Source organism: Bos javanicus, chromosome 19 (genome assembly GCF_032452875.1).
Source record: "Bos javanicus breed banteng chromosome 19, ARS-OSU_banteng_1.0, whole genome shotgun sequence".
NCBI classification, from domain to species: Eukaryota; Metazoa; Chordata; class Mammalia; order Artiodactyla; family Bovidae; genus Bos; species Bos javanicus.
The window spans coordinates 54,434,768-54,454,557 of NC_083886.1; the positions used below are offsets into that span (position 1 = coordinate 54,434,768).

The 19,790-nt window shown below is 51.6% G+C and overlaps 1 protein-coding gene, 1 non-coding gene and 1 pseudogene across 5 annotated transcripts in view; 1 reads left to right on the forward strand and 2 right to left on the reverse strand.

Moving 5' to 3' along the window:
- Positions 1 to 19,790, forward strand: part of RBFOX3 (RNA binding fox-1 homolog 3) — a 440,093-nt gene that overhangs the window by 49,892 nt on the left and 370,411 nt on the right. The window lies entirely within an intron of this gene.
- On the reverse strand, positions 11,819 to 11,894 carry LOC133233146 (small nucleolar RNA U2-30; annotated as a pseudogene).
- Positions 12,058 to 12,137, reverse strand: LOC133233148 (small nucleolar RNA U2-19). The gene has a single exon (XR_009731623.1). It is a non-coding gene; the product is annotated as a small nucleolar RNA U2-19 (small nucleolar RNA).

A 19,790-nucleotide genomic window follows, 5' to 3' on the forward strand; every position in this document is an offset into this window, starting at 1 on the left:
GTGGGCTGCCATCTATGGGGTCGCACAGAGTCGGACACGACTGAAAGCGACTTAGCAGCAGCAGCAGCAGCTCTTGCTTTCATGGAAGAGTTTGGAAGGGCAGGCAGGCATCAAGCCATTAAGCACTCGGCTGGCTGGAAGGACACGGGACCTGGGTTCCTCTGCCTCGAGGTTGAGGTGGGGGTTGCCTGGATGTGTGTGGAGGCTCAGGACAGCTCCCAGCCTGCTTGGTGCTCCCCATCTTGCCAAGGTTTCAGCAGTGCAGATCTTGGCTTCTTGATCTGAAACCAAACATGCCCCCTCCTCTGTTCCACTGGACGCGCTCCTTTTCAGGGAGGGGAGCAAGATGAGGTCAGGGGAAACTGGGAGCCCCTGAATGCGGCTTTCTGGTGCTGAATTTTAATACCCTTTGCCCACATGAATGCTTGTGGTAGGAGTACTGAGAGCCTGCTCTTGCACCTCTGTGGAATTCTCTCTTTCTTTTTTAAAAATAAGAAATATCAAAGATGATTTCAGCAATGGAGATGAAAAGGCAGAGCAGCTCTCGTCTGCTCCCTCCCTGCGTTCCCGCCACCCCCACCCCCCGATTCGTTACTGTTTTTCTAGAACAAGAAGGAAAGAGTTTTATTTGTAGAAGACTTTTTTTTTTTTTTTTTTTTGCCCTTAATGATGTGGTGGGTGGCAGTGGTAGCATGTTTTTATTTTATGTTATTTTTTATCCCTTGTGGCTTTGGGGGAGGGTGGCAGTGTTTGAGTTTGGGGTGCGGTGTGTGGGGGACGGTGTTCTCTTGGAGAGGAGCAGTGCGAGCAGATGTTACACCCCCGTGTCTAGAAGGTGGGGGGACTTGGAGGACGGCACTGCTCGTGGGTGGGGAAGGACCCGAGTTATGTAAGAGCACAGAGTGGGTGGCTTGGGGACGCCGACAGGGGCAGGCGGACACCCTTCCCCGGGCCATCGAGGAAGGCAGCCAGGTGCTGTCTGCTGGGGGCCTGGTGGCTGCACTGTGGCAGGTGCAGTGCCTGCAGGTGGTTCTCAGGGTGTCAGGGCGGCGGGCAATGGGGAGGCCTGGAGGGTGGAGGAGCTCCAGTGGGAGGAGCAAACTCCTTGAAGCTTGGGGAGGCCCTGCGCCCTCTCTGCTTTTGCCCTTCCCTCTCTGCTGTTCGCTTCTTTCTCCACATCAGCTCCCCAGCCACAGAGGAGAGACCCCCTCCTTTCCCACATGTCCTCGAGGCCTCCTGCCCCCACACCAGCCACCACCACGTGACCACAGAGCAGAACGCACCCTGATCCTTATAGCATCCCAGGGGCTGACGCTGATGCTCTCTCCTCGTACAGGTAGGGCCCCACCTGACCCACAAGGAGAGACAAAAACCTGAGCAGGTGTTGCCGAAATGGCGAGTGGCTGGGGTTGGGTCTAGGCACCACTGCCAGCCAGCCGCCAGCTAACACAGCTTCCTCAAACTTGCTCATGGGGCAGCTATGGGGATGACAGCCCGCCCCTGTGGACTCAACCCCAACCTTCACAGGTGTGGAAGGAGCTGGGGGCGGGGGTCAGGGAAGGTGTTCGAGTCCCTCTGTCCCTCGGTGTCTTCAGCAGACTTCTTGGTGTCCCCATCTGTCCGTGCACCCTTCTCTGGACATTGGTTGTGTCTTTGCTGGTCATCCACTCACTCTGCATTTTCACTGGGCAGGAGCCAGGAATCACTCTAGGCTGTGGAACTCCAGCTCCATCTACACTAATGAGCCGATGGGCTTGGCACCTAAGACCGCGAGGCTGGCTCCAGCTTGGCATGCTTAATCTTCAGAGCTCGTCTCATCTTCCTTCATTGGTATTTATCTTCGGTGGTTGGTATTTATCTGTCTGCTTGTTTATTTCTTCCCCTTGGAGGCCTTGGGAAAGGAAGGAACGCGTCAAAGCAGGAGGGTCTTGGTATTGCCCCATGTTGAGTAGCTGATTGCTGCCAGGAGTGAGAAGTAGGGGTATCTGGTGCCTGTTTGGTTCTAAGTGGATTCCTGTCAGGAGGGGAGATTCTGCCCTCAGAGGCTGATAAACGTCAACGTTGCAGCTCCCTGACACCTGTTGACTCACTGTGATTTTGCGGCAGCCCCTACTCAGCCTCTGCTGTTGATGGGAGGTCACAGCGATGACAGTACTTGCCTCTCAGCGCTATCCAGAGGATGCGCCCATATGTCACCTGCAGAGTCCTTTGTTCCTGACACAGAAGATACTTGAGGAGTCGTGGTGGTGGTGGTTCTTCATTAAGGTCTCATGGCGATTTTGGAAAAATCACTAATGGCAAAGGTTGTACACATGCCTTTCTGAGCGCTGGCTGTATTTCCCTGTACCAGTTGGCAGTTGCCTGAACCTGCCTGGTTGTCTTTTAGGCTTGGAGCTGTTTGTAAGTGAGATGGTGATGTGAAGAAGTTCTGTGCTGCCCTCGCCCGAGATGGGGGCCGCCAGCCAGTGGCCTGTTCGGGTAGAGATGAGCTGTGGACATAAAATGCAGGCAGGATTTCAAAATGCAGTACTCTGACAAAGCATGTGAACCATTGCATGTGTAATTTCTTATGTGGAATGCATATTGACATGACAATACTTTGAATATATTGGGTTACATGAAATACATTCTTGAAATTAATTTCACCATTTTTGGGGAAATTTTAATGTGACTGCTAGACCATGTAATGATCCATGTGCTTGGCATGATATTTCTGTGGGGCGGGCTGATGGAAGACCCCCTCCCACACGGATGAGCTGGGATCCCTCTCTGGTCTCTCAGAGCCTTGGTATCCTTACCTGTGAAGAGGGAGATTCCCGTGGAAGGTGCCCCGGGACTGAGATTCCAGGAGTCGATGACCTTTTCTTCCCCCTTGTTGACAGCACCAGGGAGCCCCTCAGCGAGGCTGGAAAGGGTGCCTCCGGAAGTCAGCCGCGCTGCCTTTGAGAGAGGTCCCAGAGCTGGCTCACTCCAAGTGCCCCAGCTACACACCACTGGGGTTTTCGGGGGACACCCTTCAGCTTTGTAAATATGCATTAAAAGAGTAAAAATAAATGCCTTATTTTGTCAACCTTCACAACAACTGTGAGACACGCTTACACAACGCCTCTCACACCGAGGTTCCAGAGCATCACACGGTAAACAATGTACTGGGAAGAAAAGAAAGAAACCACACGCTTAGAGAGTTCAAAAGGCGGCAGAGAACTTGTTTTCATTTCTGGACAAAAGAAGTGCTAACGTGAAGGCCGGGCACCCGGTACCCAGGGACCCTGGAAGAGAACCTGTGGGCGTGGAGGTGCCCTAAAGCTGGGGCCACAGGAGCGTCAGCTAACCCTGACACGGGAGCAAAAGAACCAAGAGGAACTTTTGGAAAAGAAGGAAGAAGGTTAGTGATGAGGACAAGAAGGGCTAGGACAGCCCGGAGTTTTACTGCAGAAGCTAGCTGAGCGAGGTCATCTCTGGAAGTGGGTGTGGACTCTGAAGAACTGACCCCTGAGCCTGGGACACGGGGGTGGATGTTCTGCTGATCGGTGTGCAGAACACAGGAGAATCCATGTTCCCTCCGCCCATCCTGGCCTTGGTCGCCCAGGCCTCTAAGAATAGAGATGCTGCCCAGAGGGCCACTCAGATGCGGCGCCTCGGGCGTGGGGCACATAGACAGGAGGCACGTCGGATGTCCCTCTTATTTTTATTTTCCATTTTTGACATTGTCCTTCAGTCCCTCCTCCACGCTCTCCGTTAAGCTGTTAAATCACTCCATTTATTTAGTGCGAGTGTTTCTGAGAGCTCATTTTTATCTTGGTGAAAACCAGGCTTGCTCATGGGCACATAATGAAATTGCATAAATATACCCTTAGCTTGGAATCTAATTTATTTTTCCTGTTCATTATGGGGTAGAAGGCCATTATGAAATGTATAACTTTTTTTTTCCAGTGCTGGAATTGAAAGGCTGGGGCTTGGGCTCTTTTTATTCTGATGATTTTGTCCTGATTCAATTTAAAGCTGGTTAGAGCTCAAATACTGGAGCGTAATTGACAAAGATCAGTGTGGGTTGTAATGCTAATGTCGCGTCTGCGGCTTCCGCAACTCGACACGATGGACAGTGGGTTAAGCAGCGATTCCAGCAGGGGATTCCTGGGCCCGCAGAGCTGTCTGGGCCTCAAGGAGAGGGCCGAGGACTTTTCCGTAGCCAGTGGTCACATTCTCTGCTTTGGGTGAGGGTGGGTGAGTGGCATACCCTGGAGTAGGCAGGTTGAAGACACTCCTGACCTTAAGCACAGAAAGCCTTAGAAATCCCTTCAAGAACATCCGCCCAACCTCTGCCTGTACAGGTGAGGAGTCTGAGCAGCCTATAACCTGGTCAAGGTCACCCTGGCTCCAGCCTCCCCATCCTCAGTCCTGGGTTTCCTCGCCGTGGCAGCAAGTGCATAACATGAAATGAGATGCAAACATGACCTTTGGAAGCAGTGACTTAGGCCACTCTGTATGAAGTTCATGCATTGTGTGCTGAGTGCTGGGAGAGAGGGGGACAGAAGGCACACCGGGCAGCTTGAGCAGGCTCTGATGCCCGCCATGGCTAAGAATTTGTCAAAGGCGTGACCTGGCAAAGCAATGGGCAGGAAGCTGGGGCACCATCCTTCCTCCAGGGTGCACCTGATCCTCCATTAACTGGTCTCCCCCAGTTTGCTGACGGTTTTCCGTGTGCCCGGCCCTGCTGGGCTTGGGCACAGAATGGGAAAGGCCCAGACGCTGCTCTAGGAGCTTTGATGTGACATCCTGACTCTCAAGTAGGAACCGTGCAGAACATCAGTGTGTGCCAGTCAGAGAATGTTCTTTTGGAGGGTGACGAGTGATGATCAAAACATGTGAGTGTGTGTGCGTGTGTGCATGTGCGTGCTTGTGATCACTGGGAGGAAAAAAAAACACATCATCATGGCTGTGACAGGTTTTCAGGGGGAGCTGGAAGAAAAGAATTTAAATTAGAGTTGCAGAGATCTTTCGTTTCCCTCCCCCTGTAACTAGAGTTGCCAGATAAAACCCGGGATGCCCAGTTAAATTTGAATTTCAGATGAACAACAAAGAATTTTTTTGTATAAGTATGTGCCAAATATTGCATGGGACATACCTATATTTTTTTAAATGTTGTTTATCTGAAATTCACACATGTATCCAAGGATCCTGTGTTTTTATTTGCTAAATCTGGCAACCCCACCCTTAACAGCAGAGGAAGTAGAAAAAAAGAAAGCTTCATTTTGAAATCATTTCCTTAGTCACTTAAAAAATGCAGTCACATGAGTTATAAAGTCATTATTTATTTATTGTATTAGGTCTGCTAAGACAGAAGTGTCTAAAGTGAAGTGATTAGTCTCGCTTACTGCTTCCCAAATCCAGCTCTCTGGGGTGACCTCTGACCTCTGCTACTAGCTGGAAGTGTCCCCTCCCAAAATACCCCCCTTGCTCATGCTGACCAACTCGTGTGCATAGATGCACATATGTCATTTTCATGTGCTATGTATTTTCCTGGCACTTTCTGCTTTTTTGGAGAAAATCCCAGAAGAAGAATTATTGGGGCCAAGGGCATGTATATCTTAAGTTTTAATAACTAGAGCTGGACTGCTTTACAAATTTGAAAGTATATACAGAATTCACCATACCGTGTGAGAATTCTTTATCCTACACCCATACTAGTATCAGTTATTATTATTTCTTAAAATATTTGCCAGTCTAAGGGTACAAAATAGCATTTAAACTTACCTTTCCTCAACTCTAGGCAGGTTGATTATATTTTTTCTGTTTATTATTTATTTGCATTTGACTTCTGTGAACTATCTGTTCATGTGCTTTATCTGTGTGTCCATGGAGAATTTTCTTTTTAATTTGTTCTGGGGTACTCTTTACATATGGGCCACTCTCAGACTTTGACTGTTATATGCTGTCTTGGAGTTGCTTCCGGACCAGCTGTGTTAAGCCATCACCTGATCTTGAAGCCTTAGACCTGAACTTCTCTTGGCAGTGACCTTCTGGGTCTAATGGTAGACTTCCAACCCCCTCCGGGTGCCTAAGGTCTACTGATCTTGGTTGTCTGAAATTCCTGGTCTTAAAGGAACCATGTGTGCCTTGAGAGCCTCTGTTAGTGCTTCACTGCCCTGGTGTTGCCCCCCAAAACAATGGGCAGCCCTGGATAGCTTTAAAAACCCCACCTCCCTTTATTATCCTGCTTTCTCTGCACACACAGAAAGCTCTGCTCCAGAGGAGGAAACTGGGCCTTGGGAGGAGGCAGCACGGAGGGTGTCCTGCTCTGACCATGGAATCTCCCCAAGGGCCGCGTTGACATGTGACTCTGCAGCGAGTTGCCTCGGGGGCTGCAGGGTGGAGCAGGAGAGACAAGAAGCCTCCAGTTCCCCCAGTTCACTGCAGCCATTAACTCATTCATTCATTCAACAAGACTTTGTCAAGCTCCAGGCACATACACAGATCCTACCTGCGATCAGGGAGCTATCAGCCTCTGGGAGAGAAGTCTTTATATGATGGCACAGATTTTGCTGACAGACTGGCTGGGACCAGCTCTTCTCCCATCTGTCTCCCGCAGCGGCGGGGAGAGGGGGGGCTTGTGTTTGCAGAATAGGCGAATCACAGCCCCAGAGCCCGACCTAGGGTGAGGGGCTGTCACGGTACCATCCTACTCCCTCAGCCAGGGTCTTGAGTCCCTGCACCTTCCCTCCCTAACACCCCCAGCTTCGTGCCTGCAGCACCCTGTTCGTGTTTGGGGAGGGGCATCTCCCTGGGACGTTTGTGGCCAGTTCTGTATCTTGTTTTAGGAAAAGATGGTGGCCAGTGGGGCTCGCTTAGCTTGGGTGTGGAGGAGGGGCGTGCATATGACAGGTGGGCCCTTGAAGCCACCAGGAGCCTTGGAGAGGCAGGGTGGGTGGGGGTGGGCCTGCTGCCATGCTCTAATTATTCAAAGGTCTGTCACGTGGAGGAGGAAGTAGGTTTGTCCCTTTGTGTTCAAAGGCAGAAAAAGGATGTGTGGGTGCAAGCTCTCGGGAGACAGAGTTTGGTTCTGAGAGATGTGAACATCAGCAGGACTCAGGAGGCTGTCAGGACTCCACCCTGGGGCACTGGAGCAGAGGCTGGCTGGCATCAGGTGATGGAGGTCGGGAGACAGGCCTGGCACTCTGTGCCCATCCACCCTTGACCTTCCAGGAGAGACCTATGCTGTGTGTTATTTTGTGCCCCCATATGTCCAAGTCCTAACTCCAGGGACCTGTGAATGAGATCTTATTTGGGAATAGGGTCTTTGCAGCTTTAATCAAGTTAAAGTGAGGTCTTACTGGGGTGGTTCAGTTCAGTTCAGTTCAGTCGCTCAGTCGTGTCCGACTCTTTGCGACCCCGTGAATCGCAGCATGCCAGGCCTCCCTGTCCATCACCAACTCCTGGAGTTCACTCAGACTCACGTCTATCGAGTCAGTGATGCCATCCAGCCATCTCATCCTCTGTCGTCCCCTTCTCCTCCTGCCCCCAATCCCTCCCAGCATCAGAGTCTTTTCCAATGAGTCAACTCTTCCCATGAGGTGGCCAAAGTACGGGAGTTTCAGCTTCAGCATCATTCCCTCCAAAGAAATCCCAGGGCTGATCTCCTTCAGAATGGACTGGTTGGATCTCCTTGCAGTCCAAGGGACTCTCAAGAGTCTTCTCCAACACCACAGTTCAAAAGCATCAATTCTTCGGCGCTCAGCCTTCTTCACAGTCCAACTGTCACATCCATACATGACCACAGGAAAAACCATAGCCTTGACTAGATGGACCTTTGTTGGCAAAGTAATGTCTGCTTTTGAATATGCTATCTAGGTTGGTCATAACTTTCCTTCCAAGGAGTAAGTGTCTTTTAATTTCATGGCTGCAGTCACCATCTGCAGTGATTTTGGAGCCCAAAAAAATGAAGTCTGACACTGTTTCCACTGTTTCCCCATCTATTTCCCATGAAGTGATGGGACCGGATGCCATGATCTTTGTTTTCTGAATGTTGAGCTTTAAGCCAACTTTTTCACTCTCCTCTTTCACTTTCATCAAGAGGCTTTTTAGTTCCTCTTCACTTTCTGCCATAAGGGTGGTGTCATCTGCATATCTGAGGTTATTGATATTTCTCCCGGCAATCTTGATTCCAGCTTTTGCTTCTTCCAGTCCAGCGTTTCTCATGATGTACTCTGCATATAAGTTAAATAAGCAGGGTGATAATATACAGCCTTGACGAACTCCTTTTCCATTTGGAACCAGTCTGTTGTTCCATGTCCAGTTCTAACTGTTGCTTCCTGACCTGCATACAGATTACTGGGGTGGGGTGGGTCCTAAATCCTGGGACTGGTGTCCTTATAAGAAGAGAAGAGGACATACAGAGACAGACGGTCATGTAAGGGCAGAGGCAGGGATTGAAGTGATGCGATGCAAGCCTTTCCAGAGTGCACAGCACTGCTGACACCTTAGTGTCAGGCTTTTGACCTCCAGAGCTGTTCAAGGATAAAACTGTGTTGTTTTAAGCTGCTCATTTTGTGGTAGTTTGTTACGGCAGCCCCTGGAGACAAATACACCAGCCAAGCAGGTCAGTGTCCCACCGTCTGGGTCGCTTAGAAGATGGAGAAGGTAAGAGGGGACACTGTTCAAAGTGCTGCGCTGGGTGTGGCCTGAGGAGCCCATGGGCTGGCTACTCTCAGAGCCTTTAGTGTCTCATTCAATGGAAAGAAGCCAGTGGCCAGCAGCCCGAGAGTCAGGGGAAATGTGGCTTGTCCACCTGTCCGTCGGCACGATGGAGCACCTTTGACAGAACTGATGTGGCCACAAGGACGTGTTTACTGAGCTACACTTAAGCAGGCCCCTCGGCTGGCAGACTTACAGGGTGTGATGGTGCATTTTGCTGGAAGGCACACGTGTTTTACCGGTATTGCCAGGAATATGTGGCCCAAGACAAAGGTGTTAGTTGGGTGATGATTAGTATAATGGGGGTTCTGGAGCCAAACTCTCGGGTCAAGGGGATGGCACTTTTTCATCCCCACCCCTCTGTGAAGTCACTTAATTCTAGCTGTGAATGGAAGAGAGAAGGGTGAGGAGAGAGGGTGTCTGGCTGTGCAAGAAGCTGTGGAGGGAGGCACTGTGCAGACAGACCTGCGGTAGCTGCTGTTCACGGGCAGAGGGGGCTGGGGTCTTCGAGTGGCCTGCAGAGGGGAGACCAGCCCTTCCCCAGAGGCTGGCTTCTGATTGAGGGCTCATCTGCTCCTAGAATAAGAGGGGACCCTTCCACTGCCTGGCGGACCCACTATCAGTGTGGACTCTTCTGGCCCTGCTCAGCCAGTGGCCCCACAAACGTGGACCCCACGGTCCTCCTTGGGCCCCAGCACAGGCCATTCCTGTGTTCGCATGGTCATCCTCACCCAGGCGACTTTGTCTTTGGGAGCAGGCCGTCTTGTCTTGCCCTATGCTCCCCCAGCATGTGGCCTGGCCAGGCCCTGTGGGCATGCAGCTGACCTGTGAGCCCAGGCACCTCAGAGGGGCAGTGGGGCCGCTTTCTACCCTCCAGATCACCTGTGGATCTGAATGTTGGGATGAGTGTTCTGGGTGGTGATGGAGAGGGTGAAGGTCTAGTGAGAGTGAATGCAGCATCTCATGGTGATGTCTCAGAGGGCAGGCAGGGAAGAGCCTTGCTGGGGAGATGGCCCCACAGGCTGATGGCTCCCAGAGACGTCCAGGCCCTCTTGCTTCTTACTGACCTGGGCTTGGTGCAGGGAGAGGGAGGCCACCCTGACCTCAAGACTGAGCACTCAGTCCACAGGAGGCCCTATGCTCTTAGCAGTGACTGGTTCTGGCTAATGAGACAGGAGGAGTATCTTCCAGCATGGAGAGTCAGCTTCTGTGAACGGTTCTTGGCTTATAAGAGGGGCCTCGGGATGTTGCTGTGGATCTACTGCAGACATCCTGCTCCCAGCCTGACGGGAGGTGCAGGGCAAGCAGGGGGCAAGGACCTGTGTCCTGGTGACAAAGGGAGGTGCTGAATCACCCAGCCCTGCACCAGCCCTAGCCTGGACTTCCTGTCCAGGAAGTGGATCCCAGGGTGTGGGATCACGCTCGGCACCAGGAAGCTTCCACGTGGGACCCGGAATTTGTGTCTCCCAGGGCCACCAGCACCCTGAGTCGCTGAGCCTTGTTTTCCCTGGGATCAGCCTCTGAGGCACTTATTAAAGTGGCTCCCACCTGGGCAGAGATCCTCCACCTTTATTTCATCCGTGGCAGGTTGGTGTTTCCCTGAAGGAGCTCCCCTAAAGTGCACAGGAAAGCAATAAACCAATAAACCAGAAGCCACAGTTGCTTGGCATCCATGATGCTTTGCAAGCACGGATCTGTGCTCCTAAGGACACTGCTGTTGGGTCGCAGTGGCTCTGAGGCTGGCACAGCTTACCACCAGTCATCCTTGGTTCTGCCCCAGGCTGATCTCCTCCTCGGGTTTTCAACCAAGCTGCGGGGACCAGTGGTAGGAAGCGCTGCTGGCGGATCCTGAGGCCGGACCTGGGTGGGGAGGGGGAGGGAATCTCAGCTCCTCCAGCACCCCGCTCATCCTGCTCTGGTGAGGGCCTGAGTCTGTCTGGAGCTGCTCTCAAGGCCCCAATCCCTGGTCCCCGAAGGGGAACCATGTGTGCTTGGCCCCAGGATTTCTCCTGACCCTGGGGGAGCCCCCTTTGCTCTTCTTGGAGTTGGCCTCAGCTCTGACCCCTATAAGCTCCCTCGTGTTCTCCATTCATTTACCCCTCTTCCGTGGGGCTCCTGGTGAGACCACAGTGGGAGGGACCCCAGGGGCTCTGCCTGTGCCTCATCCAAGAGGATGAGGGGACATCCCCAGGCTCTTTGCACCTCATCTATTGTCACTGTGAAACAGCAGACCCCAGCCCAAACTCCCATGTCCCATTTGAGGAACATGCCTCCTTCCTGGCAGAGAAGCTGCGAGTCCTGTGAGTCCCTCCTCAGACTCAGGAGGGATTCAGGCTCCTCACTCCTCCCACCTCCATATGCGGCCCCTCTGGCTTTCTTCTTGGGGAATGGCTTGACAAAGTCCAGATGACTGCGATCTTACTGTCCCCAAACTACTCTAGACATCTTACCTGAGGTCTTAGCCTGCTTCTGTAGCCATGACAAAAATAGTGCAGACAGGGTAGCTTAAGCAGCAGGAGTTTAATTCTCACAGTTCTAGAGGCTCAAAGTCTGCGATCAAGATGTGGTGTGGTCAGGTTCTAGTGAGGGCCCTCTTCTGGCTTGCAGACTGCTGCTTTCTTGATGACCTCACATGGTGGGGAGAGGGCTCTGGTGTCTCTTCCTATTAGAGTACTAATCCCATCACAAAGGCCCAATCCTCAGGCTTCATCTAACCCTGATCACCTTCTACCTCCAAATACTGTTCCATTGAGGGTTAGGGCTTCAGTGGGCTTCCCTGGTGGCTCAGTGGTAAAGAATCTGCCTGCAGTGCAGGAGCCACAGGTTCAACCTCCTGAGTCGTGAGGATCTTCTGGAGGAAGGCATGGCATCCCACTCCAGTATTCTTGCCTGGAGAACCCCATGGACAGAGGAGTCTGGAGGGTTAGAGTCCATGGGGTCGCAAAGAGTTGGACGTGACTGAAGCGACTTAGCACGCTTGCATGTGGGCTTCAGCATATGAATTTTGAGGGAATGCAAGCATTCAGTCCATGACACCTGCAGTGAGAGGAAGTCAAGTCAGTCCTTCAGAACAATGATATTATTTATATCTGAAAATACCACTAGCCAAGGGGAGCCTCCTGCCCCTTGAGCTCAGATCAAGTATAGAAACATTCACAGTATTAGTTATAAAGGTCAGTAGTAAAACCTTTTCACTGTTGCTCAGAATTGATTACCTTTCATACATGTACATCTCCACCCCAATATCATTTATCCATCAACAAATTCTCAGATATCCACTGTTGCCTTTATACACACACACACAGACCTACACACACAACTCTGGACATAACTCCTTATTGTTTTAAATTAGTCTATTCTTTTGCTTCTCAGAACTATAGAGATCATGCCTAGGTAGCCTGGAAGATCTTTGGATGTTGCAGATCTGGCTGTTTTCCTCACTGATCCATTTCAGTAAGAGAAGGTCTCAGAGAAGGGGGCTCTCTTTTGAGGGTCATGTCTTTTAATCAAGTTTGGTTTTTTAAAATTTTGTAGAATTTGGACTACAGAGGAAAAAACTTAAAAAAATAATATTTTTCTGTAATCATAGAGCTGATTTGTTGACAAAGGGCATTTTCCTGTTTAATGCTTAATTGTAGTGTTCTGTATTATAAAATTTTCCTTTCCTGTCTTCAGCCATCCTTTTAGTATTCTTTGGCCAATTCAGTCATTAAAAAATGATGTTGTGGAAGAATACTTAGTGATTTAGTATGAGACATAGTTAAGTGAAAAAAAAGTTATAAAATGGAATGTACAGTATGATCCCACTTAGTACCAAAAATATATATTCTATGCATAGGAAAGTCTGGGAGGGTATTATGCTCAAAATGTTAACAGGAGTTATTTCGGGGTAGTGGGATTGTGGGTTATTTTAAATTTTCTTCTTTTTGCATAAGTGTAGTTTCTAAATTTTCTGCAGTGAATATGTATTCCTTTTATAATAAGGACAAGATCACAGATCATGCCAAAGGCTGTTCAGATTCTCTGACCACAAGGGGCCCAGGTTGCTCCTCCTGTGCTGGACAGCTCCCATGCTCAGCCTGGGGTTGCCCACCACAAACTTCCCTCCCAACACTCCTGGGACTCTGGGCTGGGCAAAGCTGACGCTGGTTTACCCTAGTGCTGAAGTGACTTGGCGACCCCTCCCTGACAGGTGGGTTTATCACCACCCTCCTTGATGGGCCTCTAGTCCTCTACTGTACCCATGCCAGCCAATGGTTGTGCTGGTGGCATAGCTGGTTAAGTCCAGGGTATGGCTGGGGCATGGCCTCAGGAGGATTTCTGAAGCCTGAACAGTCCCCCCCGCACCTCCCACCGCCAGTTCTGGAGGCAGGCTTGGCCCCCAGCACCCACTGCAGCTGGGGAAGATGGACAGTTCAGCCTGTCCCATCCCCAGGGTGGTCCTACAAGAAAAGCAAAGGACAGAGCTTGCATGGTAGAGAAGGCCAAAGCCCAGCTACCCCACCAACTAGCTCTTCATCGACTCTCTGAGCCTCAGCCTCCTTAACCTACAAAATGAGGATGATGCTGTGAAAATGAGATGAAAAACGAGGTTCAAGGACCTTGGGTGGGGCTTGAAACAGGGCGGGTACTGAGCATATATGCCTCCTCTTTCTCACCTTTAAGGGAGGCATAGTCCAACTGGGGACACACCCACCCTGGTATAAACTGGTGAAGTTCACTGGGGAAGCTTCTACATGTCAGTGGACATTCAGGTCCAGATTGATGAGGGCTATTTCAACAGGAGTCGTTCGTTCTTTAACACACATGCGTGTATGCACATACATTTTTAACAGTCTCCTGACAGAAGAGAGTCACGAGCAGGGACTGGTCCCTGTGGCCTTGCTTGTGTCCTGGGAGTCTAGTGCGCATGTGACTCAACAGTAGCCACCCCTGGACAGGGCAGCAACCAAGCTTTCCAGCATCATCGAGGCAGAGGCCAGAGCCCCAGGATTACTGCTGGCTGCTCTGTCCTGGGGAGCAGCAGCAGGAGCAAGGGGAGGCTCCCTCCTCTGAAGGTGTGGGCCTCCCTCACTGGCCAGGTCATCTTCCTCTCCTCTGACCTCCTAAATATCGTCTGCTGCCCAGTCCACTGGCCTTGGACCTTGGATCTGTCCACTCGTCTCCATTTCCTTGGGCACTAGCAACCACTGTCGGCTTCCATGCCTGTGGCCTTGATGCTTCTGTCCTGCAGTGAGAAACCCTCCTGCACTGCAGATCTGCTCATGCTGGCCCCTGCCTCCCCCATCCGTGCTGCCCAAGGGCTCTGAACGGTCCAGCCTGGCTTTGCTGCAGGCCACCCAACTCTGCCTTTAGGGCCAGCACATGGGGGACATTACAACAGGGAAACTGGGCCTACCTCTCCCCCCTTCCCCCACTCCTGTGCAGTTCTCACACAGATCTGTCATGCAGAGGACCACTTTGGGATGTCCTGGAGAAACAGGTGAGAGGTGTCATGGTAGTTCTGGTGAGACCTCCTTAAAAAAATCAGATGAGGGCTAAAGAAACGCCAAGGAGGGCACTGGGCCATCTGCTCTGCTTTCTGCAAACCTGAGCCCTGACACAGCAAAATCTGGCCATGAGTATTCAGATCACACGAAGCCCCTCTCTGGCCGCAGCCCCCTCTTGAATTGGTGTTTGCTCAAGCCCATCGCTGCTGAGAGTGTTTGTGCGCATGGAGGAAGCTGGTCAGGTGAGCAGCTGGTCAGGAGGGAAGTGTTTCAGAGATGGAGGTGAATCACTGCGAACATGATTGGATTTACAAAAATTGGTTTGACACAAATTTTCAGGAATCCATCTGGGCTCCATGAGAGGTAGAGCTGTTCCCTTTTCTAGATTCCCAGGAAGCTTATGTTCTGGGGAAACTGGGTGTATTTGCTGCCAACAGAGGTTTTATTTTTAGCCAAATGTGAGAAAGGGAAGAGGGGCCCAGAGGTGGGGGCCGAGGTGCCCTGAGTGGAGCCATGCTGGTGGGAATAGTGGTGAAGAGGGTAGCCCTTGAGGTGGAGACTGAGACCCGACCTCAGAGGGTCTGCCACCTTTTTCCTTCGGGGGAAGATGGTTCCCTGCTGCAAGCCTCTCTGTGGGCTGGGATGCGATGGTGCGGCCAGTCTCCTCCCCCCACTTGTGTGCTAAGATGAATACCAAACGCTACCAGCCATCACGCGTTCTAAATTTACAGGGTGCTTGTCCTTCACTGGTTGCTTAAAAGTGAAGCTGCCTTAGATGACGAGGATGCTAAAGCTGGAGCAGTGTGGCAGCTGCCAGTTTCGCGGGCCCCACCTGCTGGCCTGTGCCGCCCTCGCCCGAGCCCTGCGGCCTCCTCACCCCACCTGGGCCTCCTGGGTGGGGCAGCGGTCAGAGGCCACAGGGAAGGGTGGGCTTGCAGCCGGAGCGCCCCTCCCCTGATGCAGGCACAGTCTGTGTGGGGACTGAGAGGTAGGATCTGGGCACTTGGCAATGACAGTGATGTTTCTCTGTGCCGCACCTCCCAGCTGGGAGCCTGCTGTTCTATTTTCCTCACCACCAGAACTGGCCAAGTCCTCGGCCTGGTGGAGCCCTGCAGGGGCGATGCCCTAGGAGAGCTTGAGGGGGCGCAAGCAGGCACCAGAATGCCACCCCTACATCCACCACTAAATCTCAAGCTGCTTAGAGTCCACCGCTGAGAACAGACCCTCTTGAAATGCTTGTGGTCTTGGAGGAGCTGTCCCCCCACCCCTGAACTCCCAGAGGCCCATCATCTGTGCACCCTCAGCACTCTGCGCGCGCCTTACGGTTCCGTACTGAGGACCCATAGGAGCTTTATCAGGGTTCCCCCAGCCCTGGGGGAGGCTCATTGTCTCTGAAGCCCCAGGGCTGAGACAGGCCAGGGCCCAAGGATGGAGTGAATAAAGGAACAAGGGAGAGCCCACCACCCACCCTGGTTTCTCCTGGTCTGGCTCGCGGGGCTGGCTTTCCTCTTAGTGTTGAACTTCGTGGGTGGATTTCACCACAACCTCAAAATAAAATACTGTCACCTGAGCTCCAGGTGAGCAATTTCTGGGCATGGGCTGAGGCATGAAGATGGAGATGGCATGGTTCTGGCCCACATGCATCTCATACACTCGAGGGGAGCTGGACACATGAACTGTGTTGGGTGGATGAATGCTGGCGAGTGTTTATTCACAGAGCGCTGAGAGTGATGAGAGAGGGTGAGGAACGTGGCATTTTGAGTAAGTCACCCCCCCGCCCCCAGCCAACCATCCCAAAGTCTCACTGCAACTTTCCATGGCAGGAAGGGCTGCTGGCCTCCTGGGTGTGCATGACCAGAGGGAGGAAGGCCAGAGGCCTGGGGCACCTGGACCCTTGCAGACGACGGGTGGAGTGCAGGGGCCGGGGGTGGTGGAGCATGTGTGGGCAGGAGAGTGATGTGGGATTCAGAGAATGGACCTCGGCAGGCTCAGCGGATGGGGCTATCCAACTCTAGTACCAAGAGAGCCCTTGAAGCAGGGCCCCTGGCTGAGTGTGGCCCATCCTCACCCTTTTGAACCTGCTGGACCATCAATTGTAGGTGAAAGTTTTTCCCTAGGCTTGATGTTTGTCTTAAAAATATTCTGTCCCTGTGGGTTTTTATCTTTACCCTGAAATTCTTTTAGTTTGGGCTTCCTGTCCTGAATCACATCAGAAATGCTTATTAACAACTTTCTGGCACATTCCCTTCTCTGAAAACACAGATTAACATCCAGGTACCAGTGCAGGGTGCTCACCCTAGCTTGGCCTCTCCAGAGTTCATGGAGCTTGCACTCACTTTGCCAGAACTGAGGTTTTTTTCCCCAAGGTGGGTAAGAAGAAAACACTGTGGGCATGTCCTCCTCCCCATGGGGGGTGTACTCCTTGTCTTTACATCCCTTTAAAAATCCCCCCATCCATGCTTTGTGTAAGTTCAAACCAGCTCCTGTAGAGTTGAAATGTTCTGGAGCAGGGCTCTGTAAACTAGCTCTGTCAATGGCCAGGTAGTTAGTATTTTAGGGCCAGGAGGTCTCTGTCACACAACTTAACTTGGCCATCAGTGTGAAAGCCACCTTAGATAATATGTAAATGAATGAATGTGGCTATGTTCCCATAGCTTTGTTTACAAAACAGGTGGAAAGCTGTGTTTGTCCCCTGGCCTTGGTTTGCTGACCTGTTGTAGAGCGTCCAGGGACTCCTGGAAGACTTCGGGTCCATCTTTTTCCCTTTGGGGGACAAAAGGCTCTTCTTCCTTTTCTCCCTCATGCCTTCATGCTTAATCTGAGCTTCCTTGGCTGGTAACACCCCTAAGTTCCCCAGCATCACCTCCCGTGACGTGTGTGTAGGTCTAGCCCACTGTCTCCTTTAGAAGGCCCCTCTTCTTGCACAGACTTGAGTCTGCTACCTGCGTCTGTGGCCAGCTTCCCCATGACCCCCTCCCCACTTTCAAAGGCACTCCCCTCTGCACTTCAGAACTGGCCAGCTCCTGTGCTGGGCACCTTGCTGGTGTCCAGCTGCCTCAAGCAGTCTGTGGCTCCCTCCCTTCTTTGTCTGAATTCCTCTAGACACTCCGGGTCCCCAGTTGCCTCCCTCCTGGGAGCCACAGAGCTGGTTCCTTGGGTGTTTGAAAAATGCAGGTTCTAAGTGACAGCTTGTTTCCCTGAATGCCTATTTTTACCTCTTACTGGAAGTCTAGACTTTGCTTCCTGACAGTAAGGTCTCAAATTCACCTGTAAGCCAGGTGATTTATGTGGGGTGGGACACAAGCCTTTGTTGGACTTTGTAGCATCTTGTCAAACAAAATAATCTTTTCCCTCCTAACTTGTCTTTGGCAATAACTCGCAGGAAATTGAAAAATCAGTGCATAGAATCCTAGGTACCCTTCATTGGGATGAAAGTGAGTTTTTGATGTCAGGAGTATCCTTTGGGCACTAAAAGAGGTCTAAAAAGAAACAATTTGGAATTGACTCTGAGTGATGTCTTCCTGCACCATTTGCACCTGCTCACTGTTACCAGGGGGCAGTTACTTAGCCCCCCTGCCTTCATCCTGCCAGAGTTTTTGAGCAGGGCTTTGGGGGCACAGTGGGCCGGGAAAAGAAGCATTGCCTCAGTTACAGCAACACCTGGGAAGTCTCAGGTGGGAAGGAGAGGCACTTGGAAGGGCTGTGATGTGGAGGTGTCGGCAGGAACCCGCTTCCCTGAAACCTTTAGGGGAGAATCTTCCCTGGCCTCTCCTAGCTTCTGGTGGCTGCCGATAGCCCTCGACGTTTCTCAGCTTGTAACTGCATCACTCCAGTCTCTGCCTCTGTCGTGACATGCCCATGTCCCTGTTTCTGTCCTCTCTTCTTGTCAGGACACCCATGGTATTGGATTAAATGCTCTACTCCACTGTGACCTCATCTTAACTTATATCTTATTCTATCTACAAAGACCCTGTTTTCAAATAAGGTCGCATTGAGAGGAACCAGGGGTTAGGATTTCAACATTTCTTTCGGTGAGTGGGTGGGGAAGGACACGATTTGACCCACAGCAAACACAGGCCAAATAGAAAGAGGGAGAGGCCAGATTCCGTGTACTGCTCTGCTGGGACCCCACCGTGCCCCTCCCTTTCTTCTTGGAGCCCCTCCCGGCTAGTTTTAATGAGGTGCTGCCTGACAGCAGACTCACTGAGAGGCACTAACAGGCGCACTCTTCTATTATTGTGGCTGCCAGCACTCCAGGACCAACTGGGTTTACAAAAATAAAGTTGTATCATCTGCTGCATGTACCGCATCCCCTAAAACAGGTTATTAAGGGGAAGTGGGGAATATCGGAAACAGATGGAGGAGTCTTTGATTTGCATAAGGTGCCATTTGCATGGCTCAGAAGCCTCTATGGAGGGAATAATGTATAGAAATACACATACGTAAGCCCTCGGTTGGGAAACAGAGGCACACTGATCAACCACAAAAATAGATGTGAGAGAGACCAGGCTAGGAGGGAGAGGGAGAGGGAGGCAGGCGGGGAGAGGATAACAAGCAAAACCAGTGCCCAGCACAGAACTCCCAGCGCAGCTGTGGAGCCGCCCTCCCTCCAGCTCCTTTTCCAGCGTTGTGGTTTCAGAGCTGATGGATTTTATACATGCAATGGCAGGATGGTATTTCCGAAAGATCTGGCTTTTCTTCTCTCTCCCAGAAGGGCAATTGGTCAAAAAAAAAAAAAAAAAAAGACAAGAAAAAGAAGAGCATAGTTACCAGCAAGCTGGCTGGATGATCCTGGCAGATAGAAGTTTGTGTGCTTTCTTGGGGTCCCCTGGTGCAGAGAGCTAGTCCTTCACACAGAAAGAGACAAGAGTGAGGAATGCGCAGAGTGTTGATCCTGCCAGGAGAGGAGATGAGATGAGAGGGTGGGCTCAGGATGGTGATACCTGATCCTGGGATTGGCCGATGGTGGCGGCAGGGGGAGTCCTGCGGGTCTGCTACCTGTGAGATCCTTCTGTGTCCCAGCCCCTCGCAGTCCTCAGCCTTGCTGACTGATGCTAAGAGCTGGAGGGGCTGGGCTGGTATCACAGGGTGGTTTTGTCCCATACTTTCTCACGTGCCTGGTTCTCTCACCAACACAGGTGTCACTGGAAGATGGGAGGTGGGTCACTGTCTGCACAGGGCCCTCTGCAGGGAACAAGACAGCCCTGGTTCAGCTGTGCTCTGACCCTTTAATTGTATGTGCCAGGGTGACAGAACTGAGAGCCAGTGTCTGTTTCATATCCAGCTGCTGGAACATGGTTTAGCCAGAACAGAACTACTTCCACCTCCCACCTACCTTTGATTTGTCGATTCCAGGGTTCTCTGCTTTGACCGTTCTGAACTCTCTGCTGATCAGACACTTTCTAATTTTTGACCTGTTTCAGCAGTGGGATGGGGGCTGCTCCTTGGCTGGGCATGTGGACTGCTGTCCTGCCATCACTCTCTGTTAGTGCCCGTTGATGAGGGAGTAGGACCCCACCTAACTCCCTGGGGCTTAATACCATGACAGAGGCGACAAAATGTATGGATGACTGTTGGAGTCACCTCTGCTTTGGGAAGGAAGCCACTTGG